Source organism: Ictidomys tridecemlineatus, chromosome 10 (assembly GCF_052094955.1).
Source record: "Ictidomys tridecemlineatus isolate mIctTri1 chromosome 10, mIctTri1.hap1, whole genome shotgun sequence".
Classification (NCBI taxonomy): domain Eukaryota; kingdom Metazoa; phylum Chordata; class Mammalia; order Rodentia; family Sciuridae; genus Ictidomys; species Ictidomys tridecemlineatus.
Genome location: NC_135486.1, coordinates 6,186,823 through 6,214,097, shown reverse-complemented (window position 1 = coordinate 6,214,097; position 27,275 = coordinate 6,186,823). Strand labels below are relative to the sequence as shown.

General features: G+C 44.9%; 1 protein-coding gene across 1 annotated transcript in view; it reads right to left on the bottom strand.

Annotated features, from left to right (window-relative positions):
• Dnm3 (dynamin 3) overlaps window positions 1-24,815 on the bottom strand; it is a 460,170-nt gene extending 435,355 nt beyond the window's left edge. Inside the window, exon 1 of the mRNA XM_078022311.1 lies at window positions 24,692-24,815. The gene's annotated coding sequence lies outside the window, so the exon portion shown is untranslated. The remainder of the gene's footprint in view (window positions 1-24,691) is intronic.
• Between the last annotated feature and the right edge of the window lie 2,460 nt (window positions 24,816-27,275).

Here is a 27,275-nt window from a genome sequence, read left to right as displayed (position 1 = left end):
TCTCCCAAGACCCTGCTCTGTCAGAGAAGGCTGAAGTGGAGCCGTCATCTCTCATCCTTCTAAGCTGCTAGGACCAACAGTGGGTGTGTAACACGTTCCTCTTGCTGATTCTAATCCTCTCCCCCCCTTTCCCTAAAACGTTCCAGCTTTGAGTCTGTAGTCAGTGTGTCATGGCCCCTCCTCCTTCTGCAGACACCTACCAAGCCCTTGGCCGTTCCCCCTCAGGTTTAGCTCCTGGCTCACGCCTCTAGCGACATGCCCAATTCCTGGAAATTCCAATGCCATGTTGATGGCACTTGCATTGTTCTTTGCTCCCCCCGATTCCAGTGACCTCGTCCCCTCCTGCCTCAGCTCGTCGTCCAGGGTCAATCCCTAGTCCTTGTGGTTACCAAAGCCTTAAGCAGTCATCACCTCGGTCCAAGCCCCTCCCCCTCAACCTTCCATCCTCTTTCAGTTTTCTCCCTACGGTGCCGTCGGCAGGCCCCTCAGCCCCCAGTGACCCCAACCATTCATGTTGTCTTCTCGCTGTCCTTTCCCTTCACGTCCTCACTTCCTGCTCCACAGTACCAGCCATCACTGCGAAAACTCTCGCATGAAACCTCCTCTATCCTGTTTCTGTCTCAGTTCACCCCACTTGCTTAGCCCTCCTCGGCCCCAATGCACCACCATGCATGCTGACGGGAATCGGGAATCGTTCCACATACCTCTGAACCTCCAGAGGATCTGGTATTTTCAGAGTCCACTCCCTCTCGTTCTTGTAGATGATTATTTCCTACTCTTTCCTCAGAAGGTCAGTCTCTCTTCCTTTATCTTATCCTCAAATAGAATAGAGAAATCAGGAGAGGAATTCTGTTATCCCGCCATCCAGATGCTAACTTAACAGCTTCTTCATCACATTCTCATTTCCCTGGCGTTTCTAAGATGAACCACCCAGCTCCACATAGGACCCAGCCCTCTCTATTCAACTGCAGTGATGCACTCTTTACTGCATTTTTCCTCCCTATTGCACCACTGCATCAGCATGCACGCTATTTAGCCCCCAGCACTTGTTCTATCATTTTTTTTTCTGTGTCCCCATCAATAGAAACCATTTTTCCAGTTGTTCAAGCAAAACACATGGTCATTCTTGACTTCTCTCACACATGTACAGCCCACCAAAAAATCCTGCTGGGGCCATCTGCAAAATCTGGTTACTTTTTGCCCTTTCTGCTATTATACCCTGGTCTAGGCAAACAATGTCAAGAGTATCCCAGTGGCCTCCTGTCTGGTCTTCCAACATCTACCATATCCTGATAGTAACTATTCCCAGTGAAGCAGCTAAAGCGATCCTTGTAATCATAAGCCCCTAACGCTCTCCAGTGGTGGCCCGTCTTAGACCCCCCGGGGTAGGCATAAAGAGCATGGTGCAGCAGAGCAGCTCACCTCAGGGCAGTGGAGAAGCATACAGGAGAGGGAAGGAGCTAGGGACAAGACGGAGACCTCGAGGGCCCAGGAAGGGACAGGGGACTAGATGCAGTCCTCAAGGGCCTATCCCAAGGACTTTCTTCCTTCACTTCCTACATGTCCGTCACCTCCAATAGATGGGATGGGGGCTCTGACCCCAGGATGAGGTCAGATGAGGTCAGAGCCCCCATGATCCCATCAGTTTCCAAGAGCCCCACCTCTGAACACTGAGGCTCTGGGAGCCAAGCCTTCACTGATGAGCCTTTGGGGAGCATTCCAGGTCGAAGCTACAGTGCCAGGTGTATAAGTCTAGTGTCACACGCAGGCTAAGAAAGCTCAAGACCAGCTTCCTGATGACCAGAATCATGCCGCCTACTTTCCCAACTCCCCTCTACAGCATGATTTGGAAAGATGGCCTTCCATATTGAAAACCTATTAGATTGCTGTGTTATAAATATCATCCTGATCACCTAGCCCTCCCCAAATTCCTGACCCACAAAACCTGAGATAATAAAATGTTGTTTTAAAACACTAGGTTTTAAAGTCGTTACACAGTAAAAGCCTATAATTTCCTTCTTAAGTTAGCTGTCCCAAACTAAGTTTTCTCCCTCTAGTAGTTTAGCTACCAGTAGATTCTCTTAATCTTACTGCATATCTTTATTAAGTAGGTTACTTAACAAATGTATACATCCCCAAATGCATAACAACTCAAAGGCAATAAAATGTACATTTGCCCATGTACCAGTACAGGGAGAGTTATTGGATTGGTGGAGTGGGCTTCCTCAGGCCATCATGTCTAACGGATATGTTCCTGTCTTCAACATGCAGCTTCCAACATCACCCTGAAAGTCCACCCCACTCTCACCAAAAGGGGAAAGACCATGCAGAAGCACAGCGTCCTAGAAGCAGCCCCTCACTCTGATACTCATTCCACAGGTAGAACTTAGTCACTTGGCCACAACCACCTGCAAGGGACGCTGGGAGCCATCGTCTAGCTAAATGCCAGGATGTAGGGTTGCCAAAGTTAGGGAAAATATAAAACAGGAAGGACACCCTGCATTATCCAGGAATCCTACCAGAAAGAATAAGATAATGCTTCTGTAGAAGAGAGCTATCCAGATGAGGAGAAATGAGATTTCACACATTGTCTTCCTATACTCCTGTCCTTTCATGGTGGCTGGTTGGTTTCAGTGTGTCCCCCAGAGATCCTGTGATGGAAACAGGGTTCATATGTTAATCCTCAGTGCAACAATGTTGAGAGGTGAGACTCAGTAGGTGGCTGTCCTGCAGGCAGAGCCTGGTGAATGGATTAAATTCACTGTCAGGGGAGTGGGATTTTCATCCTGAGTGTGTTATGAAAGCCAGTGGGCCCTGTGTCACCACACCTCCCGCCTTAGGGTGATGTAGCCCAAAGGTCCTTGCCAGATGACGGCACCTTGATATTGGACTTCCGAGCCTGCAGAACCAAGAAATGAATTTCTATTGTTTGTGTATCACCCAGGCTGTGATATGCTGCTTACAGACACGCAGGTTAAGAAAGCTCAAGACCAGCTTGCAACAGCTCAAAGTCAGCATGACTGTGGATTGCACGGCTGGACCAAGGGGTGGTAACGTCCACCTGTGAGATCACAAAGGCAGGAAGCTACAGAGAAAGGGGAAGATGAACTCTCCAGTTCAGCTGAAGACCAGGCCCACATCTGGAAAAGACCCACAAATCATGGAAGCAGATTTATCAAGTGAACACTCATTGACTTCATTTATTTCTCCGGCAAAACGTTGGATTTTATATGTTGCTAACAGGAGATAGAAGATGGTGGAAGGGCAATGGCAGATTTTAGGAACCTTCTCAGGACTTCCACCCGGAAACTGCCAACCCTTCCTCACTGTCTTCTCCCCCTGCCTAGAGAATAGTTTCAGCAAAACTACCTCCAGGAAGAACAGTTACTCTGACAGTTTCCATTCATGCGTGTACCTCCCAGCCTACCAGAGGCTTCCCACTAGGCCCCAGTAACTAGGTGATTAAACTCTGAGGATGAATGGCAGAGCGAGAAAAGTATCATTTTTGAGAACAGGACTGAAATTTTTTGTATAGAGATTTAGTCTCAGCTCTCAAATACATTTCAGTATGTTCCAAATCTTCAGAGGAAAGGTTAAGTATTAGGGAAGGGAGGTTGAATTCTACCAGTAATAGGGGAAAAAAAAAAATCACCAGCATGAAAATCTAATCAGGGCCCAATTGCAGAGCGACCCCTCCCAGGTAACAGAGCCAACCCAGGGCATGTGAACACCGGATTTTGCATTAATTTCTTAACTCTTCTATAACATTTTAGGAGCTAAACTACTTTAACAGGTAGCACATAATGTGGCTTCAGTTTCACATCATTTTCCACATTTCTCCTTTTAAATATAAATATTTTTGAAGGAAAAAAAAAACCCAACTGTGATGTGAGGCTACTCGGGGGATGCTCCATCATGTCCTCCTCCAACAGGATACATATTTCCCTGACCCCTTGCCTTGAGAAGTCGTCATCAGAAAGATCATTGGCCCTAACAAAAGAGCCATCCGTCCAGGCCAGAGACACCGACCTCGACGGCTCCCTGGTAGGATCCTCAGGAGCTCACTGGGAAGAGTCCACCTGGGCTTTCTTTTGAAGAGCTTATCCTCACCGTACACTTGAGCTGATGGGAATGAAGCCCAGGCAGATGTCCCAACTAGAGGACAGAGGTCACTCAGCAACCAAGGCAGGACCCAAACTCATGGGCCTGGGTCATTTGAGTTCCAGAGACACTCAAGCCCACCAGGTGGGGGATTTACTATTTGTCCCAGTTGTTTTGTTTTTTTGTTTGTGGGCAGATTTTTTTTAAATGTGTTTTTAGTTGTAGTTGGCACAATCTATTTTTATGCGGTGCTGAGGATCGAACCCAGCGCCTCACACGTGCTAAGTGAGTGCTCTACCACTGAGCCACAACCCCAGCTGTGGGCAGATTTTAAAATAAAATCTCAGTGCAAAAAAAAAGTTTCATTAAATAGCATTGTTTTAATAAATACTTCCTCTGAAAAAGAAATCCTTCCTCTGTATCCATACCCGCACCATCACCTGGAACAGTTTTATTTTCATTTTCTGTTTGCAAATGGTAGCCTGCCACACGTGACTGGGAACAAAACCTGCTTATGAGAATTCACCATTTAAATACTACTACAGACCTACTCAAAGGCAAGAGGATGTCAGTCGGGTAAAAATGCAACGGGAATGAAAAGACACTCCACATGTTCAGCCTCCAAGGAAATGCAAATCAAAACTATGATGAGATACCCTTTCACATAGGCCAGGAGGGCTAAAAGTATTCTAAAAATGCAAAATGAGTGTTAGTGACACTCTGGAGAAATTGAGATCCTCCTACATTGCTGGTAGAAATGAACTATAATACTCTCACTGTGAGGTACGCTTTGGTGTTCTCAACAAGGTAAAATATCATCATACAACCCAGCAATTCTACTCCTAGGCATACACCCAAGGAGATAGGTCTTCTATTTATTCCTTGATGCAGGGTCTAAGTTGCCCAGACTGGCCTCAAACTTGCAATCTCGCTGCCTCAGGCTCCCAAGAAGCTGGGATTACAAGCATGGTATTACCATCATGTTGGATTAGGTTTATCCCCAAAAGAATTGTGAACCAGGACCCAAAAAATCTTGTTCACAAATGGTCATAGTAGTACTATTTACAATAGCCAAAAGGTAGAAACCACCCAAATTTCCATCAACAATGAATGGATACACAGAATGGGATATTTGTGCAATAGAATATCATTCAGCTATTAAAAAAGGAAGGAAGTACCAACACATGCAACCACATGGGTAAATATTGAAAACATTATGCTAAGTAAAAATAAAAAAGACATAGTATCAGACACTGTACGATTCCGTTCATACGAGATATCCAAAACAGGTAACTGAGCAGGGCGGGATGGGGAATGACTACTCAGTGTGAGTGGGGATTTCGTCTTGGGGATGGAAACATCCTGAGACTAGATGAGGGTGACAGCTGCAGCACACTGTGACACACTACCTGCCACTGAGTCACACCCTTTAAAATGGTCCATTCTGCTTTGTAATCTACCTCAAAAAACACACAAATGGGGGAAGTCGTCCAACAGAGAGGGCCCAGCTGGGCAAGCATAGCACATCCTCCGCAGCCCCTGACCAGGCTGGGCAGCCCTTTGCTCTGGGTTGCAGGGAGGTGGCCTTAGGGCACGGATGCTCCGCGGTCACCCAAGTCTGCGTTCAGCCTTGTGAGCCTGCAGTCCTGAGGCTGGGTGTCAGAGTCTGTAAACAAGCCAGGATGGCGCCTGGCATTTTGCCAGAGGGAGTGGTTTGTGAGGTGGCGCCATCGAGCCATTAAGTGTGGAGATTCCTTATTGGTTGACTGCTGTATCGAGTTTATGCTAATTAAGGTAAGCTGTGTGGAATGTATATATACCCCTCCTGTCCTACAATAAACGGCTCCCACTCCTGCTGTATCAATGTACACAAGTTCTTCGTCTCACACACACACACACACCGTTATTTTGCTGCAGCCGGACTGCAGCAGCTGGGGATAGAGTCGACTGGGAGAAACGCCCTCTGAGCCGTTCTTCTGAAAGGCCATGTTCCCTCCTCTCTTCCGCAGGGAGCAGAGGGTGATGTGGGCCATGTTTTCCTTCAATTGGTCTCAGAGCTTCTACCGCCCACAGGCTGATCTCCAGAACAAGTAGCCTGGAGGTTGCTCCACGGTTCTCCTCTTGCAGCGCCTGTGGGCTCAGGGCCAGAGCTTTCCGCGTTGTCGTCGCAGTGTTTCTGAGCATGACCATGGGGTATCATTGCTGCTGATGTCACCCAAAGACGTTTGGATGATGTTCCTCCCGCTTTCGTTGTCACATCCCAAGTCCTAGACTAAACATCCGTGCAACATGTGCTTGGGTGCCGAGCACCATTTCTACGCTTTGCAGTAACCCAACAATCGTCTGACGAGCCTGTCTACTCATCCTCTCCTTTGGCCGAGCTCCAGAAATGAAGCACAGCGGCAAGCCTGGCATGCCGTAGGCTCCTAATAAACGCACATCTTCTCCAGAGCAGTCATTTTCTGTCTTGAAATGTCTGAGGCTGCAGTCCATGCACCCACTAAGCTCATGTAAATCGTATCAAAGCACAAGCTAAGCTCACTCACTGTACTTCCTTTTTTCAATCAAATACCACTAGAAAAATCCTCAGAGACCACTGCCACAGGCAGGCTGCGTTACATTCTCTTCTCTCACTTAACAGTGACACAAATACTTTTTAACTGATTCACTCACACACACTTCTGAGGACCTGCAGAACACAATGCCCAGCAATGAACACAGAGAAGATAGAAATTCAAGAACTCAACTATCTTACTTTCTTTCTGAAAATGTCTCCTTCTAAACCCAGGAACAAGAACCCAATCAGGTCAGTAGATGAGCACCTCAAGGCCCAGTTCCCAGGGCGAAGTGCATTCTTTTGAACACCCTTTCCGCTGGTCCCTGTCCGTCTCCAATCATTCCTACCTGCACAGTCTCATTTTGCGTAAGTGGCTGCAGTCCTATTGATCCAGTGTTTTCCTCTCTTACTTTCCACTCGTATTGATAAAGGAGCCTGCCAACAGGGACATTCGCGGCTTCATCTCTTTCTCTGTACTGCCAGGATTTGAGGGAGTCATGACCTGGCCTTGGACCCGCCATCTCACTTTGCACAGCCCCCATCTGTGCCCAGGCTAACTCACCATCAGGCCTGGCCTGACTACTTGGGAAGGTCTCAAGGAGATGAGCCCAATGGGAAGGAAGCGATGTCTCCTGGTGACGGCACACGTCCCTTCTTGAGAAGCAGTGGCCATTCAGCCACTTCAGCCTCCACGCTTGAAAGCCCCCTGGAGCTGCACGTGAGCCCATTCCATCCTCAGCCCTCCACAGCAGACAGGTACAGTGGCTTTCCCACGTCGGTGGCGAGCAACACCGAGACCCACCCTGGTAACGGACCTGCCACCAGTCACTGGTACTCCTTACCCTCTGTGGTCCCCTGGCACCGCTCTTCCATCCTCCATCCTCCCCAGGAGCCTGGCCTGCCCCGCTCTCTGGCTTCCAGTTAGAGTGATCCAGTGGAGGGACCTCTCCTGGCTCCTCCAATGCACACCTGGCTCTCCATCTTGCTTTCCCAGAACCCCGCCCACACCTTGGTGAAGGGTCATTCCACTAAGTGCCCCTCAACTGTCCCTGGTGAAGGCACCAGGTGTCCGGCTGGGATCCCCAGTGACATGTCAGTCCCCGTGCCACCTTCTCATTCACTCCTCCCTTGGGCTCCAGCCCTGAACACTGGCTCATCCCAAGTCCACATCAGAGGAGGGAGCATCCTCCTCAGGCATCCGCCGCCCGTTCCACGTGAGGCCCTCCTGTGAGTGCCAAGGCTCCATCCAGCCGGCTCGGCCTTGCTGGCGAGGCTGGCACTTAGGAGTCTGTACCTGCAGCAGCTGGAGCCTTCTCTGGTAAACAAGTCAGCTCCAGCTGCCGGGACTTGCGTGGAAGCGAGACAATGACTCATCAGAGAAGCTGCAGTCACTTGACCCCCCGTGACTCAGACAGACTTTGCTGTCAACAGGGCACTGAGCTCAATAAAAACAGAATAAACCAATGCTTTGCCTCCCGAGACCCTGGCCACCGAGGAGTTAAAAGGCACTGAAATTCTGGCCTAGTCTCCACTCAATCACTCCCCACAAGTCCTCCGAGTCCCCTTTGTGATCCCTCTCCCTACCCCACCAAAAAATAAATAAAATATTGCGGAAAATGAAGTAGACCCAGGTGCATGAGGCTGCACTCTGACATGACAGCCAGGCCACCAGCCAGCAGTGCACTCCGCTTTAATCACTCTGGTCTCGGCGTCCACGATGCCAGAGCCCTGCTTCTCCCGACTTCCAGTTCTAGCTGCATCAAGAAATTGAATTTGAGAGGCCGGTGCCCTCCGCTGGCTGGCGTTGGGCCACTCTCTCCCTCATTCCTTCCTTTCTTGGTTGAGGCTCCTTCGGCTTTTGCAAGTTTGAGGCCTGTACCGCTGACCTGGTCTTGAGAGCGTTTTAACACGTTCAGTGAGAACCTGGAGCAATTCCAGGTGCCAACCCGGTCCAGGCCTTCACCTCCGCTACTCCATTCAACACCTGCATAACCAGGGTAGGTCGGGGCAGGTCTGTTTTTGTTTATCTTTTTACAAATGAGGACAGGCTCAGATAAGTGATTAGCTATGATCACACAGGTAATAAAAAAGGTAATAAAAAGCCAAGTCTACCTGTCCCCCAACTCTCTACTTTGAACCTTCATCCTACTTCTGTACATATTTAATCACTTTTCATAATTCAGAATTCTTCAACTCCAAGGAAAAAATTCCCAAGATAGCAAAATATGCCCTATTATTTTTTTACAGTAAAGTTTAGCATTCACTTATTGAACACATACTATGCCCTAAGTATAATGAAAGGTCCTGGGGCACAAAGGTAGAAAAGATAGTCTCCACTTTCAAAGAGTTTCCAATCTAATTAGAGGAGCAGTTTCTGAACTTCTTCCAAGGATCCTGGATTCTCTTTGGCCTTGTAAAAATGAATTTTTACCTTTAATGACAACATCAAGGTTGAGGGGCTTCTGCTTCTTATTCAAGAGCTGTAACTGAGAATAAGAGAACATTTGTGTGAATATTTTAGGGGAAAAAAAGGGGAAGCATCAGTACATTGGCCCTACTTTTTTAAAAGAGAAACGTTTGAAATAAGAAGAGTTTCCAAAAGCCCAGCATCACTCCAGCTGCCCGGCAGGTTCTCGGAGCAACCATTTCCTCCACACTCCAGGCAGCAACCTGTGCCAAGCACTTCCTGCTCTAGCAAATGAGATTCGTGAAACCTACAGCTGCGTAACCCAATGTCTCAGACAACGAGTGAGGAAGAAGGAATTTGAATCTGGCTCCTTTGTTTTTTACTATATTGAAAACAAGAGTAGATTTTGACTGCAAGCGACAGAAATCCAATTACAGTGATCTAACTAAATAGTGGCTTATTTGTTTCATATAACAACAACAACAAAAAAAAATCCCGTGTATGAAATTCAGGCTTACAAAGTCCCTGTGTCTCTGGGGACACAGATCCCTTCTCTTTTTCTGACCCACCATCTTTAGCAAGAGGCTTTCATCATGAAATGACCACCCAACCTCCAAGCATCACAGCCACATTCCTGGCAGAAAATAAAAATGGGAGAAAGTACAAAAGACCAAACATAAAAGCCAATAGGACCTTCCCAGACTCGGCCCCGCTCCAGCCACCTGGGGACTTGATCCTGCCTCTCATTGGCTGAAAAACTGTGCCACTGGCCTCCTGTAGTTGCAGGCCATGTACCTTAAAGTGGGGGTCGGGATTTCTCTTAAGAAAGAAGATGGGTGTGGGGAGGCCCAAGGACACCTGCCACAGCACTTCGGCCTCCCCAGCACGAGCAAGCCTCAGCCACACGTGGAGGCCGCTGTTGGAACTGACAGTCTTCACCTCCCCAAGTCAGAATGCCTGGATCCCCATGCAAGGCAGGAACCCAGCCTACCCCACCATGACCAGGAGCTTTACCAGAACATGATGGAAACTACAGCGCAGGGGATGCTCATCATTGGACTCCACTTGAAAGAGGCTTTCCTTGTTGAAATTTCTCTTCTATAATAATTGCTACATATATCGTGGACATTTTTACTGTAGCTGTTTAGGACTGGGACTGTCATTTATCTCTATACCTGGAACAGAATAACTCAAGAAAAGGTTCAAGCAATCAATGGAGAAAATCCCCACACTCACACACAAACACACACTGAGATTAAATGATTCTTCTGGCCATTAAAAAAATCTCTCTTTCCTGGGCCCATCCCATTCAACTGGGCTGTTGTGTTCAATTAATAAGCAGCATGAAAAGTGAAATATCAGGGTCACATCCCAGGAGACGGTCAGGATGCATGAGCCCTGCAGAGCCCTGGGAATAAGCACTGATCAGGGAGAAGCGCGTGTGCTTCAGAGTGGCTTGTGCTCTTGTCCCACAGGCTGAGAAGAAACAGGACTCCTGCAGGGCCCTCTCCAGCCCAAAACTTACCCCTTTCCCTCCACTGTCTGCCCATCTGTGTTCCCATCACTATCTTTGGTAAGCGTTTGCTGCCATGACCCAGAGAATCAAAGAAAATGGAGTGGGGGCGTTCTCAAACGAGCGTCTCTCTGAAATTGTGGCCTCTCTACCACACTTCTCTAGAGCCCCACCTCCCTAACTGGGCCACCGTCACTACGGCCCCGGGTTTAGTCACAGACACAAGTTAATTTTCACTCCAAAGTGCACAGGGGATGTGGAGTGGAGGCACAAACTAAGTGGAGACACAAATGCACAAGGTTCCAGAGTACGGGGTCTAGTGGCTGAAACCCAGAGCCCCCGTGAGGCAGGACAAGGTCCATCTTGTGACGGCTTCCTCCTCCAGGATTCCAACGGCTTCCCAGGAAGGTGAAGACAGCAGGATTTCCTCCTCGGAGGCCCCACTGTCTGGATTTCACCTGATCCCCACCACCCAATGCCACTCACATAGGAATTTGGGATTTTGTTCCCAATACATGAACTTTGGAGGCCACAACACCAACTTTTTGGGTGCCTTCTAACCCTCCCCCACTCTGGATCCAAGTCTCAAAGATGCCACAGTGGTTAGAACTGAGCTCCAGTGTGACCAGTGAAACAGATAGAATAATGTAGGTGCTTTAATATGCATTCTAATGGACTATTAAAACTCACACTTGCAAGGGCTGTTAGTAGGCATTCACCATATTCACGTTTACTCATTTCATCTTTGTAATAGTTACCTGAGACAGATGCATTTTCTCCCTTTTCCTCAGATGAGGAAACTGAAAAGAATTAAGAAAATTACCAAATACCTTAGAAACTAATGAAACTAGCCAGTTAACCTTGGTCTGCTTACCTGGTTCCAGTGCTCTTCTCCCCTCTACAGGCCAGTAACATTTGTCTGAGCTTTTGTCTTTACCTGTCCATAGTCAGCAGCACAGGTTCAGAACACACTCCAATTCTGTCATAATAAAAACCTTATTTTGAATCCTGGATTGATCACTTACAATATCTGTGACTTTGGGCAGACTCCTTAGCCTCTCTGACCCCTAGTTTCTTTATCCATGACCTGACAACCCAAGAGTCTGCCTTTCAGGGCTGTTCTTTTGAAGATCAGATGAATCATGTGCGTAAATGCCCAGCACACAAAATACACGGGGGCTTCCACTACTAGTCAGACAGATCCCATCGTTTCTCATTCCACTTGAGGCTCCTCTCCATAAAAGCTTCCCTTACATCAGACATCCTGAATCTACCTTTTCTCTAAATTACTTCGTTATTCACTTCTGATGTCTAATTTAACAATGAGCTATATATTGTTTGAATCCTCAGTCCCTGACTACATTGGAAACTTCAGGGGGACATTGGAGTAGGTCTTAGATCAATATATTTTATGGTGTTAACTTCATTCTAGGTATGTGATATATGCCTCATGGAGCAACATTGTGTACACACCCATATCCATTATCCAAAGATGCAAAAATCACAATATGTAACATCCAAACAAATAGCAAGCATGCCAAGACCGAAACGATCATTCATGACAAAACAAAAGCCAACACAAAACAGAATTATAGAAAAAGGACATTGTTAGAACTAAATTCACACATGTTTAAGAAGTTAAAGGCAAAGTGAGATTTATATGACATAAAGACCCAAATCAAACTTCTAAATATGAAAACTATCATGCCCGAGATAAAAAATACAATTGATGGAATTAATGACGGATTAAAAATTGCAGAAGGGGCTGGGGATGTGGCTCAAGCGGTAGTGCGCTCGCCTGGCATGCGTGTGGCTGGGGTTCGATCCTCAGCACCACATACAAAGATGTTGTGTCCGCCAAAAACTAAAAAAATATTAAAAAATTCTCTCAAAAAAATTGCAGAAGAAAATATGAGTAACTTTAAAAGCATAACAGAAAGTATCTGAAGTTAAATTTGGTGGAAAAAAAGAGAATGAGTAAAAAAAAAAAAAATGAATGCAGCCCAATCGAGATGAACGGTGAGACAAGCTCAAGAACCCCAAGATGTGTGTGGCAAGGAGAAGGTCAGGAGAAAGAACAGAGAATATTTGAAAAAAATAGCAAAACATTTCAAACCAGATGAAAATTATCAAGGCTTAGACAGATGCTCCTCAATTTACGATAGGGTCACAACCTGGTAATCCCACAATTTGAAAAATTATTGTGAATTGAAAATGCATCTCACACACCTACCACACCCAATAACAACCTAGTTTAGAAACACCGTAACTGCAAGTATTGGTAGTTGACTCTTCCATTGTGTGGCTGACAAGAACCAGCACTAAAGAGCATGTTACTGTTTATCACTAGCCAGGGAAAAAAGTCAAAATGCAAACTCTGAAGTATGGTTCCTATTGAATGTATATTGCTTTTGCATTAATTGTAAAGTACAAAAATTATAAGCTGAACCTCCATAAGGCAGGGACTATCTAAAAAGCTCAATATTCCCAAACAAAACTAGGCTAAAGCACATTATAATCACATTGCTCAGAATAGTGGTAAAGAAAATCTTAAAATTAGCAAAGGGAAAAAGATCCCATAAAAAAAAATAGAGATTACATTCTGGTTAGAAACAACATAAACCAAAAGACAATAGAGTGAAATCTCTAAAAATATTGAAATAGAAGCAAGTAACTTAGAATTCTATACCCAGTGAAAATATCTTCAAAAAACAAAAGCAAAATCAATATTGTTTTACACATTAAAAAGCTGAAGTTGCCAGGCACAGTGGCACATGCCTGGAATTCTAGTGGCTCAGGAGGCTGAGGCAGGAGGATCACAAGTTCAAAGCCAGCCTCTGCAATGGTGAGGTACTAAGCAACTCAGCGAGACCTTGTCTCTAAATAAAATACAAAATAGGGCTGGGGATGGGGCTCAGTGGGCGAGTGCCCCCTAGTTCAATTCCTGGTACCAAAAAAAAAAAAAAAAAAAAGCTGATGTCATTTAAGGAAAACATGCTACAAAAATATGTGACAGTCCTTCAAGCAGATGAATGATGTCAGAAAATGACAGCAGATACATTGAAGACGCAATCCACACAAGAGTAGAGAGCATTAGAAATGGTGACTATGTGGGCAATAAACTTTTTCTATTTAAATCTATTTAAAAGTAAATTGCTATTTAAAGAGAAACTGATATTTTTAAAGTGTCAATAACGAGTGTCAGAAAAAACACAGGAGCGTGAAGGCTGGGGGTAGGGGGCGGTCAACTCACTGATGGCTTCCAACACCACACATGAAGTGCTGCAATGTCACTTGAGAATGGGCTGAAGCTAAAGAGGTGCCCTAGAATCTTAGGGTGACTGCAGCTTAGACTTTTCATAAGTGACCATATCATTTCTGGGCCTTCTATTCCAAACCTACTAAGAATTTCTCTTCTTTTTATATCAAAAATGGGTGTTGCATCTTGTCAAATACTTTCTCTGCATTTATTCTATGTGACTTTGGGTTGGCCTTGGATCCTGGATGTGGATCAAAAGCAAGATCCATTAAAAAAAAAAAACTGATAATCCGGATTTTATCAAAATAAATATAGGTCTACTCTTCATAAGACACTGTTAATGGGGCTGGGATTGTGGCTCAGTGGCAGAGCGCTCATCTAGCACGCGTGAGGCCACGGGTTCGATCCTCAGCACCACATAAAAATAAATAAACAAAATAAAGGTATTGTGTCCAACTACTTCTAAAAAATAATATTTAAAAAGAAAAAAAATACACTGTTAAGAAAATTAAAAGGCCACAAGCCAAGAGAAAATATGCAAATATTATGTGTGCTAAAGACAAGTTTAGCTGATACAAGGAACTCATAAAATTCAACAAGAAAGTAAACCTGATTTTATAATGGACGGCAGATTTAAACACACATTTTGCCAAACGAGAAATGCATGTGGCAAATAAACACATGAGAAGATGCTCGAGACCATTAGTTATCATGACTACACAACCTATGGGACACCCAAAAAGGCGGGCCACACCAAGTATTGGCAACTGGGGCAAGGTAACAGGATACAACCCCTTTGGAAAACAGTTTGGCAACGTCTTGAAAAGTTAAATGTATGCCTACCATAGACACATTCACGCCATGGTTAGGTCCCTACCCATGAGAAATGAAAGCATATGTCCACTCAAACTTGGCCATTAATGTTCATAGCAGATCTACTTATGATAACTAAAATCTGAAAACGAGAAAATGAATTATTTTCACCAAAATGTGAATGGATAAAGAACCTGTGGTATATCCAAACCATGGAATATTCCTAGCAATGAAAATCAATGAGCCATTGATATATACAACATGGCAAATCACAAAATTATATGGAGTGAAAACAGTACAATAAAGAGTACATACTTGTAATTAAAACATCCTAGAAAGTGTAAATTAATCTCTAGTGTCAGAAAGCAAGGTACTGGTTGCCTAAGGACAAGAGGGTGAGATAAATGAGACAAAAGGATTAGCAGGGAACCTTTGGCGAGTGATCTTGGCTGAGCTGATGATTTCATGGATGTACTCACATGTTAAAACTTCTCAAATGGCATTATTAAACATGTGCTTGTGATGGGTCACTTATAACTCAATAAAGTTGCTTTTAAGAATTACGTATCTCTATAGTCCCCTCACATAGTAGGTCCTGTTAACAGCTATTTTCCACAACCATAAACTGTAGGATCTCAACTCCTAACTTGGAGAACTCTTTCTTGCCAGAAAAGTGTAGGTGACATTTATTGAAAGGATTCAGTGCTTAGTCTCCCCTGCTTCTCTGCGTTCCCAAGCCTGGCAGCCTTCTGTATCAGCAGTGTCCCAAAGGGCACCGTGAGAAGACCAGCCTGGTCATCCCTCTCCATTCTCGTCCCCCACAGCATTCATCTTCTCATCGCAACCCAACTGGTTGGCTCATCAGAAGGCATAATTATTTTTATACTGTGCAGTCAGTATAAATGTGACTAGTGCTGAATAAAGGCTGAAAGAGGGTAAGCATGAAAGAAAGGATCAAAGTTTCTACCTTTGTACCTCTGTGCCCGCAAGGCAACCTCCAGCCCCTGCAAGTAGTGCAGGCACAGCTCGGTCTCAATAAAGGATTCTGAGCCAAAACGCACCTGATAAAGTCATGAAGCACAGGACTGGAGACACTGCTTCGCTTGTCAGGGGAGGGGGAAGATCCTCGAGGGCAGAGCTGGGGCAGGGTCAGGCAGAAGCGGGAGACCCCGAGAAGACGGTCCTGGTCTCATCCCCAAGCTTTCTCATAGAAGACGATGAGGCACAGCTCGGGACAGGAGGGAGCTGGGACTCCTCCACAGGTCTACCCAGCCCAGAGGCTGGGCCAGAGAGGACAGGAGGTAATGCATTTCTAATTTGGTGTCTGGAGTGTTTTGCAGCTTCATGGAGCATCAAGAGATGGAACCAGTTCTCTCAGGGAGACAGCAGGAGCAGGGACACAGGCCATCATCCATGGACAAGACAGGGGCCAGGGCAGAAGGCTGCTGGACACCAAGACTGACGGGTGGGGCCGGGGGGAGTTACTAAGCAACTAGGAGCAAAAGTTAGGAAATGCATCATTGATGTGACCTCATTTGTCTGGACCCACCGAGGAGTAGGAAAGGAAATCTAGAATATATCCATGAGAAAAAAAATCTCATCACCAGAAGTAAACTGAACAATTATCCCTAAACATTCTTATCTCTGAGAGTCTCAGACCCTGTGTTAGGAAAATACAAAAGTTATCTTGGGAGCTGATGGCTCCTCACAAGACTTTCTGAGTGTCGCCCTCTCTATTCGTCACTTTCAGACGCACAGAAAGTAACATCATCTATGGGGTCTTGGCGTTTCTCTAACCCCTGAATTACAAAAAGGCTCCAAAGACTAAGAGATCCCATGAGCACAGTGGAGAAGTCCATCCCAACCATCCGACTGTGGTCCTCAGGAAAACCCCGAAGGCCTGGCTTTGAATGGGAACAAAGGACGCCCCGACAGGCCATGTGGAGGCCTTGGCTCCCGGGGCTGGACCCTTGTGACTGGCATCTGGGTCTTGCTGACACCCACAACGTCACGCCGGCCCATCTCCGTGACTGCTCAGCTTCTTGGACTTCCCAGGCTCTCTGCTGAAGCACCACCACCACTCCCAGGCCTTGACCTCACCTGGACAGCAAAACAGCAATTACACTTAGGACATGGATTTTGCTGGGGTTCCCAACTCTTATGTCCAGAGAAGTGGGTTGGCACGAGAGGGGGAAAGAACTGGGATGGACACACCTAGACACACATGTTCCTGTGCTGGCTTTGGAACCAGAACGCCTTTTCTGAGAGTGAATGATCTGGAATCCATCCACTGTGTACTTGGCACACCTTGGGCAGCCTTTGTCACCTAGACTGTGCTGTGCCAGGGGAGCACGTCACCAGCACTGGGTGGGGAGCAAGACCTGCATCTGCCTTGTGATAACAGAAGGCTCAGTGCCTTCACAGTAACCAAAGGGGCCTTTGTAGGAAATTTTCCTATTGTTCAGTTTCTAAATGACCCAAGGCTGGGAAAATAGTTCTTGTAAGGAGATCACTGGGTATCCAAACATATTGTCAGTGATACCCCTGACACACGACTTCAAAATTGTACCTCATCGATTCTGTGAACTAAAAGCATTCAATGGAGAGTCAGCCTGGATCGCTATGGAAAATGTTGGTATAGGTACCTTTAAATCAATAAATTTATACCATGTAACAGGCATACTTTCTATGAAAAGCACCTGCCACACAATAATGAAATCATTCTTACCCTTTTCGTCAAATTTAAGGGTCGTGAGATTGAGACCTTTATTTTATTTTCATTAATGGCAGCATCTCTAGTGCAACAGAACACGACACAACAGTCGATTCTCAAATGCTTACCACAGAAAAGAACTGTGCAGTCAGGCCCTTAGAAATCGAATTTGTATGCAGTGCTTTATAGATTCAAATTATAAACTTCCTTAACCAAAGTAAAGGCCAACTTTATAAAAAAAGACTTCTAGAAACCAAACTTGATAAAAACACCCTGACCTGCCCTTGGTTTCTTCAGGTAGTCCCCTAGTATCCTCAGGAGGCTGGTAGAGATCCGGGCCTCATTTTGAGGACGAAAAGTTGGAAATTGTTATTTCTGAGATGAAATCTCAACGTAACTACGTTATGCCCACGAGACGGAACACTGTAGGTCCCCTCTGAGGTCAGCAGGTCCTAGGGGCTATTAGTGCTTGACCCTGGGGGACCTCAGGGAAAGCTTACGGTACCTTAAAGTCACATGACCACTTTCATGAACGGCCACAGTGTGGGCTGTTGAGGCATTCACAGACACGGCTGACGAGAACCACAGCAAAGAGAGAAGACAGGTTACACCTTTGAGCTAACAGAGCACCCACCCACCGACACCCTGCAGCCCATCCAAATTAACTTTTCCTACCAAAGCTACTCCATAAAATCGTAGTGATGATCACTCCAGACGCACAAACCCTCATGTCCAGACACAGGAAATGTGAAAAGAAACACTCCTCCAGGGAAAATGATGACTGCCCACAAATATTTGAAGGAGATCTATGAGTTGACTGAAAAAGAATTCAGAATAATGGTCCTTAGGAAACTCAGTGAGATAGAATACAAATATGTATTACAAAAAAATGAAAAAAAAAAAAAAACAATCCAGGATGTTAATGAGAAATTAACAAAAGAGACAGAAATCATGAAAAAGAACCCATCAGAAATCTTGGAGCTAAAAATTCAAATAAATAAAATAAAAAATAAAATTGAAAGCTTCCACAACAAACCAGAACAAGAAAGATTCTCTAATTTGAGGTCTTTTGAATTAACCCAGTCAGGAAAAAAAAAAAAAATCAATAAGTTTTTAAAAGAATAAAGACTTTGAGACTTATGGGACACTATTAAGTTAACAAATAATTCACATTATGGAAATTCCAAAATGTGAGGAAAGGTGGAAAGATATGAAAAACTTATTTCATGAAGTAGCTGAAAACTTCCCAATCTTCAGAAAGATATGGACAAGAAGCTCAAAGTATCCCAAACTGGATTAAACGCAAACAGATCTTCTCCAAGGCATATTATAATCAAAACGCCAAAAGTATGAAGATAAAATTCTAAAAATATTAATAGAAAAGCATCAAACCAGATTTAAAGGAATGCCCACAAATTTTGATAAGTTTTTAGAAAAAAATCCATATTTCCCTTTTAACTTCTCTTAATACCCATTGGTCATTTTGGAATGCTCAACTTCTATGTATTTGTATATTTTCTATTCTTATTGTTGATTTGATTGTAGTTTTATTCTGTTGTAGCCCGAGAAGATATACAATGTGGTTACAATTTTTTTATTTATTAAAACTCGATTTGTGATCTAACATATTCTGTCTGCTAATGGTAAGAATGTATATGCCATTGTTGGATGAAATATTCTGTAAATATCTTTTAGATGCATTTGATGTATATAATGGCTGAACTCAGATGTTTCTATGTTGGTTTTCTATTTGGATGTTCTGTCATTGAGGAAATAGCATATTCAAGTTCCCCACTATTACTGTATATCTGTTTATTTCTAATTGTATTTGCCTTATATATCTGGGTTTTTCAGTGTTGTGTGCTTATATACTTATAATTGCTATATCTTCTTGCTGAATTGATCTTTTTGTCACTATATAATGGCCTTTTTAAATCTCTTTTTATACTTTTTGACTTAAAGTCTTCTTTTTGTAATACGAATATAGGTACTCCTGTTGGCTTTTGGTTCCCATTGGCATGGTACCCTTTTCCAACGCTTCACTTTCAGTCTGTTTATATATTTATGTGAATTTCATAAGCAGAATATAGTTAGGTTTTTTTTTCCCAATCCATGCATCCATCCTCTGTCTTTTGATGGATGAATCTAATCCATTCAAGGTTATTATTGATAGGTATAAACTTCTGTCATTTTGTTAATTGCTTTCTACATATCTTACAAAAGCAGAATTGAGGGAAATCTATATCAATAAAGGCACACCAAAAAGTAGGAAAATCTCCAATAAATAACCTAACAATGTACCTCAAGGACTTCGAAAGAACAAAATCCTAAATTAGTAGAAGACATAGTAAAGATCAGAGCATTAAAAAAAACTAAAAAGCAATAAAGATGAAACAAAGGATTGATTTTTTGAAAAGATCAAATCTATAAATCTTTAGCCAGACTAGCCAAAAGACAAAAGACCCAAATAAATAAAATCAGAAGTGAAAAAGGAGATATTATTACTGATATCACAGAAATACAAAGTTTCCTAAGAAATTACTATGAACAATTACAGGCTTAAAAAAAAAACTGGAAAATCTGGAAGAAATAGATAAATTCCTGAACCTATTCAAGTTATAAAAGTTTAATCAGGAAGAAATAGAAAATCTTTTCTTAATATATTTTAGTAGTAGATGGACACTATTTTTATTTATTTTATGTGGTACTGAGGATTGAACCCAGGGCCCCACACATGCTCTACCACTGAGCTGCAACCCCAACCTCAAGAAATAGAAAATCTAAACAGACCAATAATGACCAATAAGATTGAAGTAGTAATTAAAACTCGTCTAAACAAAGCCCAAGGCCAGGCTCGATGGTACAGCAACAAATGCACACATCAAAAAGCAGAAAAGTCTCATCAAAAATCTCATGATCCCAGCAATTGGGAAGGTCAAGATAGAGGATCTCAAGTTTGAGAACAACCTCAACAACTCAGCCAGACCCTGTCTCAAAATAAAAAATCAAAAGGGCTAGGGGTGTAGCTCAGTGATAGTGCACCCCTGGGTTCGATCCTCAGTACCAAAAAAAAAAGTTGAATTTTACAGAAGATAACAACTAATTCTGAATCTTCTTAAACTATTCCAAGAAAATAAGTGGAAGGAGCCCCATCAAACTCTTTACAAAACCAAAATAATCAAAGATATGAAAGAAAAAACTCTAGACCCATATTCCTAGTGAGCATGGATGCCAAATTTCTCAATAAAATGCTAGCAAACCCTAACCAAATTCAACAGCAAAATATCAAAGAAGTCATACACCATGATTGAGGGGGACCATCCCAGGGAGGTAAGTACGGTTCAAAAAATGCAAGTCACTCAACATACCACAGCACGTCAACAGAAGGAAGGACAAAAGGCATGATCCTCTCAATGGGTAGAGAAAGTATTAAGATAAAGCATCCCTTTGTTATAAACCTGTCAACAAATTACCTACAGAAGGAACACACCCAAAACCCCAGAGGCCTTACACAGGAGAAGCCCGTGCCAACCTCACAGTGAGTGGAGGAAAACGGAAAGCGCTTCTACGGTTTCTGTGACATGGGAAGTCCCAGCAAGAGCCATGAGGCCGTTAAAGAAAGAACGGAATGGGAAAGGAAGACATCAAGATGTCCATAATTGCAACTGACATTATTTTATATAGAAAAACCTGAACACTCCATCAAAAAGCTGTCACAACTGATAAATTCAGTAAACTTTCAGGATACAAAAAAAAGAAAAAAGAAAAGCAGTAGCCTTTTTAAACATCAATAATGAATTTGTTGAAAAGGAAATTAAGAAACCAATTCTATTTACAACAGCTATAAAAAATATTTAAAAATAAACTGAGGAAGCAAATGATCTCTACATTGAAAATTATAAAACACTAGTGAAAGAAATCACAGAAGGCACAAAAAATTGGAGTTATCCCATGTTCTTGGGTTGGAAGAATTAGTCTTGTTAAGATGACCACTAAGTGGTCTATAGATTCAATGTGATTCCCAACAAAATACCAATGTCTTTCTTTACAGAAATTGGAAAAAAAAATTGTGAAGTTCCTATGGAAGCACAAAATACCCACAACAGCCAAATCGCTCAAGAGAAAAAAAAATTAAATCTGAAAACATCAAAATACCCAATCTCAAAACACACTACAAATCCATAGTAACCACAACAGTTGGCCCTAGTATAAAAACCAACACAGGCCAAAGGACTACAGAACCCAGAAACTAATCCACATATGTACAGCCAAATGATTTCTGACAGAGTTGCCAAGAATGTACCGTGGAGAAGGACAGTCTCTTCAGGAAGCGGTGCTGGGAGAACTGGGTAACACATGCAGACGAGACCCCATCTTTTTCTCTCCTTGTACACAAAAGTCAGTTCACGGTGGACCAGAGAGCTCAACATAAACCTGATGCTCTTAGGTCAAGAACACAGGAGACGCATTTCAAGACATTGGTGAAAACGGTGATTATTTAGGTTTTTTTTTTTTCTTAAGGACCCTGAGGGAATAGGCCACAAGAGTAAAAATAGACAATGGAATTATATCAAGTTAAGCTTCCACAGAGCAAAGAAAATAATTGACATTTAAGAAAGAACCTACATGGGCTGGGGATGTGGCTCAAGCAGTAGGGCGCTGGCCTGGCATGCGTGCGGCCCGGGTTCGATCCTCAGCACCACATACAAACAAAGATGTTGTGTCTGCCGAAAACTAAAATTTATATATATATATATATATATATATATATATATATATATATAAGAAATAACCTATAGAATGGGAGAAAATATTTGCAAGCCAATCACCAACAGAGGATCACTACCCAGATGTATACGGAACTCAAAAATCTGAACACCAAAACATTAGATAATTCAATTTAAAAAAACAGGTGGGGAAAAAACATAAAAATGGCCAACAAGTGTATGAAAAAATGTTTACTCTCACTTGGAAGCTCCCTCATTTCCCTTACTGAGGAGGATGCAAATCAGAACTACACCAAGATACCATCTCACACCAGCTAGAATGGCTCTCATTAGAAAGAGACAATGATGAGTGCTGGCCAGGCAGCGGAGAGGGGGATTTCACAGAGGGTTGGTGGGAATGTAAATTAGGGCAGCCGTGATGGAACATGGCATGGAGTTCCCTTTAAAAACCATAATCTAGGTCTGGGGTTGTGGCTCAGCCGAAGACATTCAGCTAGCACGTGCAAGGCCCTGGATTCGACCCTCACAAACACATAAAAATCAAGGTACTGTGTCCAACTACAACCAAAACAAAAACAAAACCAATCTACTGCATGATCCAGCAATTCCTCAACTGGCTCTATACCCAAAGATGAAGGCTTTACACCAAGAGATACCTGCACATTCATTTTTATTGGAGTATTATTCCACAATGCTATAGAATCAAATTAGATGCCCAACAGTCATTAGTGGATAAAGAAATTATGGTATGCATACACAGGGAATATTATTTAGCCATAAAAATGAATGGAATTCTGTCAGCAAATGGATGGGACTGGAGACTATTATGTTAAGTGAAATGTGCCAGAGAGAGGAAGACAAAAACTACATGTTGTCACGCTTTTGTTGAGACTGGAAAGTCGACCTTATGGGAGAATTGGGTGGAACAATGGTCACTAGGGACTGAGAAGCAGAGGCAGAAAATGTTGGATAAGGGGCACTAAAACGCAGAAGGACTTTGCTCTGGTTTTCATGGCACAGCAGGGAAGGACTGGGTGAAACTATTTCAAAATGATTACAAGAGCATGAAATCCCAGCACATCCTCATGACTAACGTTTGAGGAGACGGAAGTGCGTGTCACCCTGATTATTCCACGTTGTGTACTTGCATTGAGTTGCCACCCTGTACCCCCTAAAGATGTACAAATATTATGACTCAAGTCAAGAAAAAGTTGACATATCTTGGCAGAAAACAGGAGGCACGCCAGCTCTGGCCCAGGTGTGCGCTGTCAGGCTTTTATTTGCTCTAGCTTTAAGCTCCATCGTATCTAACTAGCATCACTCCTCTGCTCATTTCCAGCTGTCATCTCCAAAATCCAGGACGGGGAGCAAAGGCACTGTGGCCCCCCGCGGAGATCCACCTCTGGTGGGGAAAACAGGGCTCTCTCCACGCACACGGGAAGGAAAGCAGATTGGAGGGAGAGCGCAGAGTGGGCAGGTGCCATCAGCAGCTGAAACGGCCCCTTCTGCTCTCCCGCGGGTGCTGGGCCTCCGCGGAGCCTCAGTGGGATCTCCAGCGCCACCTACCGGGAGGCTGGAAACCAGCGCAGAGCCGAGCTAGAACAGCAGCAGAATCCAGCCCGCAGCCAGCAGGGGCGCGGGTTTTGCTTGGTTTTTTGTTTTGTTTTGTTCTGTGGAGGCTGGAGGGCTTGCTGCCTGTCCTAGCCAGGATCTGGGTGGGCTCTAGGCGAGTGTCTGCCCGCGTTCCGGGCTCCCTCTCCTTCCTGCACGGCCGCGGGGTGCCTGTTGGGCCGGCACCCCGCGGCGGCTGAGCGGGAGCCGCGGCTTTCACCTCCCCGAGCGCAGGGCCCCTTACAGGACAGCCTCTCCAAAAACCGCCAGTTGCACATGGAGAAAGAAAACCCCATTCATTAGTGACCACTAGCTGTCAACAAATTCACAGGAATCAAATGGGAAAAGGAGCTAAAGAAAACTGAGTTTCCAGAGTGTTTGGGCTTCCTTAAGTTGGCCTGAGGACGCACACTCTGGACTGTGCGGAGGAGGGCACCTGTGCTCCACCAAGGAAGTCATTCTGTGTGGTTCCTCCTAGCACTACTCAAGGAGGAAGATGGAGGTGAGCCCGACATGTGCGTGGGGAGGGCGCATCTCCCAGCTACCCGGGACGCTGCGGCTTCTCTCTGAGTTAGGCTGGTAGTCAGTGATGGGAATGGCTACTCCTTCCTTATTCCCTCAAAATTAATCCAGTCCCATAGCCCCAGGAGTCCTCTGCTTTGGCTGCACAGCAGCAGCACCTGGAAACCTTTTTTTTTTTTTTTAAGATTCTGATGCATGGGCTGCGCCCCAAACCAATGAATCATTTTCTCTGAGAATGGGGCTCAGGCCTCACCATGCTTTCGAGTTTCCCACATTTTAAATGTTTCCTGGGGTTGTTCTGTCATGTTAGCACAAACACGTTGGTGTAAAACAGCACAAGTGTATTATGCTGTAGGTCTGCAGCCCAAAGTGAGTCTCACTGTACTAAAATCAAATTGTCGGCAGAGCTGCATCCTCGCTGGAGGCTCCAGGGAGAGCCTTTTCCCCAGAGAAGCTGAGTTTTCTTACCTTTTCCAGCTCCTAGAGGCTGACCATGTTCCTTAGCTAGTGACCGCCAAAGCCAGCAATGGCTGGTGGAGTCTTCCCCACGCTGCTCCACTCCGATGCTTCTGCTGCCCTCCTCCATAGACTCCCTCAGATTGGGCCCAACCAGTAGCCCAGGATAATCTATTTTAAAGTCAGCTGATGAGCATCATCAAAGCCATCTGCTCCAGTAATTCCCCTTTGCCACAGAAGGTAACCTATTCACAGGTGGCTGGGATTAGGAAATGGACATCTTTGGGGGACATCTTACCTTGCTGACCCTAAATGACTCCAACATGCAGCTAAGGATGAAAAGTGCTTGTCTCCGCACCGGACAACAGACTAGAGAAGTGGCCCAGCCAGCTCGGCAGAAGACGGGAAGCACACGGAAAAACCCACGTGGAGTTGGGGCAAGGAGAAGAGGCAAGAATCAGCCTTATCAACTTCACATTGCTGCGGACCTTGTTTGTGGGTGCCAACCTCATTCTGTTCCCTGACAGTGCTGGGAAGTTAACCAACACGCCCCGAGAACACAGTCCATCCCCACCTGCTGTTACCCGTTATAGGAGATGGAAGTCGTAACAAGAGACTTTTCCAGACTTTTATGAACTGTGGCTATGTGCTGGCTCCTGGCCCAAGCTCACTGGGGCCTGTGCCTGCCAGCTGCCCAGCACTCTGCAGCTCTGTAGTGGCGGTCTTCTCTGGTGGAGGATGAATTGGCTAGTACTTTACGCCCACACACACCTGGGCTTTCCAGCTCATCTTAACAATCACTGCAGGTACTTCACCCCAGCAACAAGGAACGCCTCCCCAGGACAGGCCCTCAGCTGTGGCCTTTGGATGGCGTGTGGATTCTCTGGTCTGCCTCGGGTCTCACCCTAGCATATTTTTCACCTGGCTCACGGGTCACTTTCTCACTTGCCTGGGAGGAATTTAAGTTTATAACAATCGCCTCCTGCAGTGTTTGCATGCCTCAAGTTGGGCAAAATTCTCATAAAACCCATTTGCCTGGCATTGGTGCTAAGGTGAATCATTCTCTGGGGAGAAAGCTAGGGTACAGGCCAATGTACCTTTCCTCACACCGGGAGTCCCTGAAGAGTTCAATGACTTGGGGTGAGTAAACCACCTGCAGTTGGTGAACATACTGGCCGGTACTGGTAAATTTCACTTAAGTAGGAAATTAAGCTTTCGACTGTGTTAGCAGTTACTATGACAAACACCTGGGAGAAAGCAGTTTATAAGGGGGAAAGGTTGGTTGGTGCCAAAGGTTTCATGGGAGAGTGGACTCGTTGCTCTGGGGCTACAGTGAGGCGGCACTCACAGCAGAAGCACATCGTGGAGCAAGCTGCTCCCCTCAGGGCAGCTGGGAAGCAAGCAGATAAAGAGGACAGGTTGGCGGGAATGCTGGCACCCCCTTCTAGGGCACAACCCCAGTGCCTCATTCGCTGAACCTCTTAAGAGTTTCCCCACCTCTTAGTTCCTACTTCTCCATAGCAACACAGAGGCCAAGTTTTTGTTTTGTTTTTTAGCAGTACCAGGGATTGAGCCTGGGAGCCCCAGCACTGAGCTGTCCAGCTCTTTTCATTGAGACAAGGTCTTGCCAAGTTACCCAGGCTGGTCTCGAACTTGTGATCCTCCTGCCTCAGCCCCAGTCTCTGGGGTTACAGGTGTGCACCACTGTGCCGGCTGAAACCAAGCCTTTAACACATGGTCCTTGGGGGACATTTAAAAGCTGAAGTGCAGCACTATCAAACTGGAACCCTCCCCTTCTTCAGACTTCAGAGGCAGACTACCAACTCTACTTTCTTTCAGTCTTTAAAAAATTTTTTTAAATCATCATCACCCGAGTGCCTCTTCCCACCCCAAAAGGTGGGAGGTGCACATGTGCACACTCCTGATTCCTTGGGCCAGCAGTGCCTCCCGAGAAGCTTGAGGATTCTTTCCTTTTGGTGATTCCCTAACGTGGCTGTGCCTGTAGTCTCTGCCCCAGATCCACCCAGCACCAGAGGGTGATCTGACCACAGAAGGGCAGACCTGGGCCAGAACCCAGCCCAACCCAGCACGCGACCCTAGCGATTAGGAAGCCGAGCTGCAGCCTTTGGGGCCCCTGAAGAGCACCAGGAATTTCCAACAGAGAAGGCCTAGCCGCTCGCTCTGCACTCTCCTTATTGGCACTGTTTTGTGAGGGAAGCTAGCACTGAAACATGCTTCACCTAGAGACTGGAGTCCATCTGAAGGGCTAGAGCAGGTGGTAGGTGGTGACTACGTCTACGTGATACTGCTCGTTGAAAATCAGCCCTGGGATAATTTAATTAGGAGATGAAATTCAAGCCAATATTGGAACAGTTGGTATAACAGTGTATTAAGTAAGATCCATGCTCCTGGCTCAAATGAGATTTGGTCTAGATGCAATTTTGGTTGAAATGTCCTTTATCTCAGATTAAATGAGTACCTGCAGACGACTGAGAAGAGCGCCTGGAACACGCTGACCTTTACTACTGAACTGTGTTTTTTGGCCATTAAACATCTTCACTTCCACTACAGCTCCTTACCCACGGTCTGGCATGTA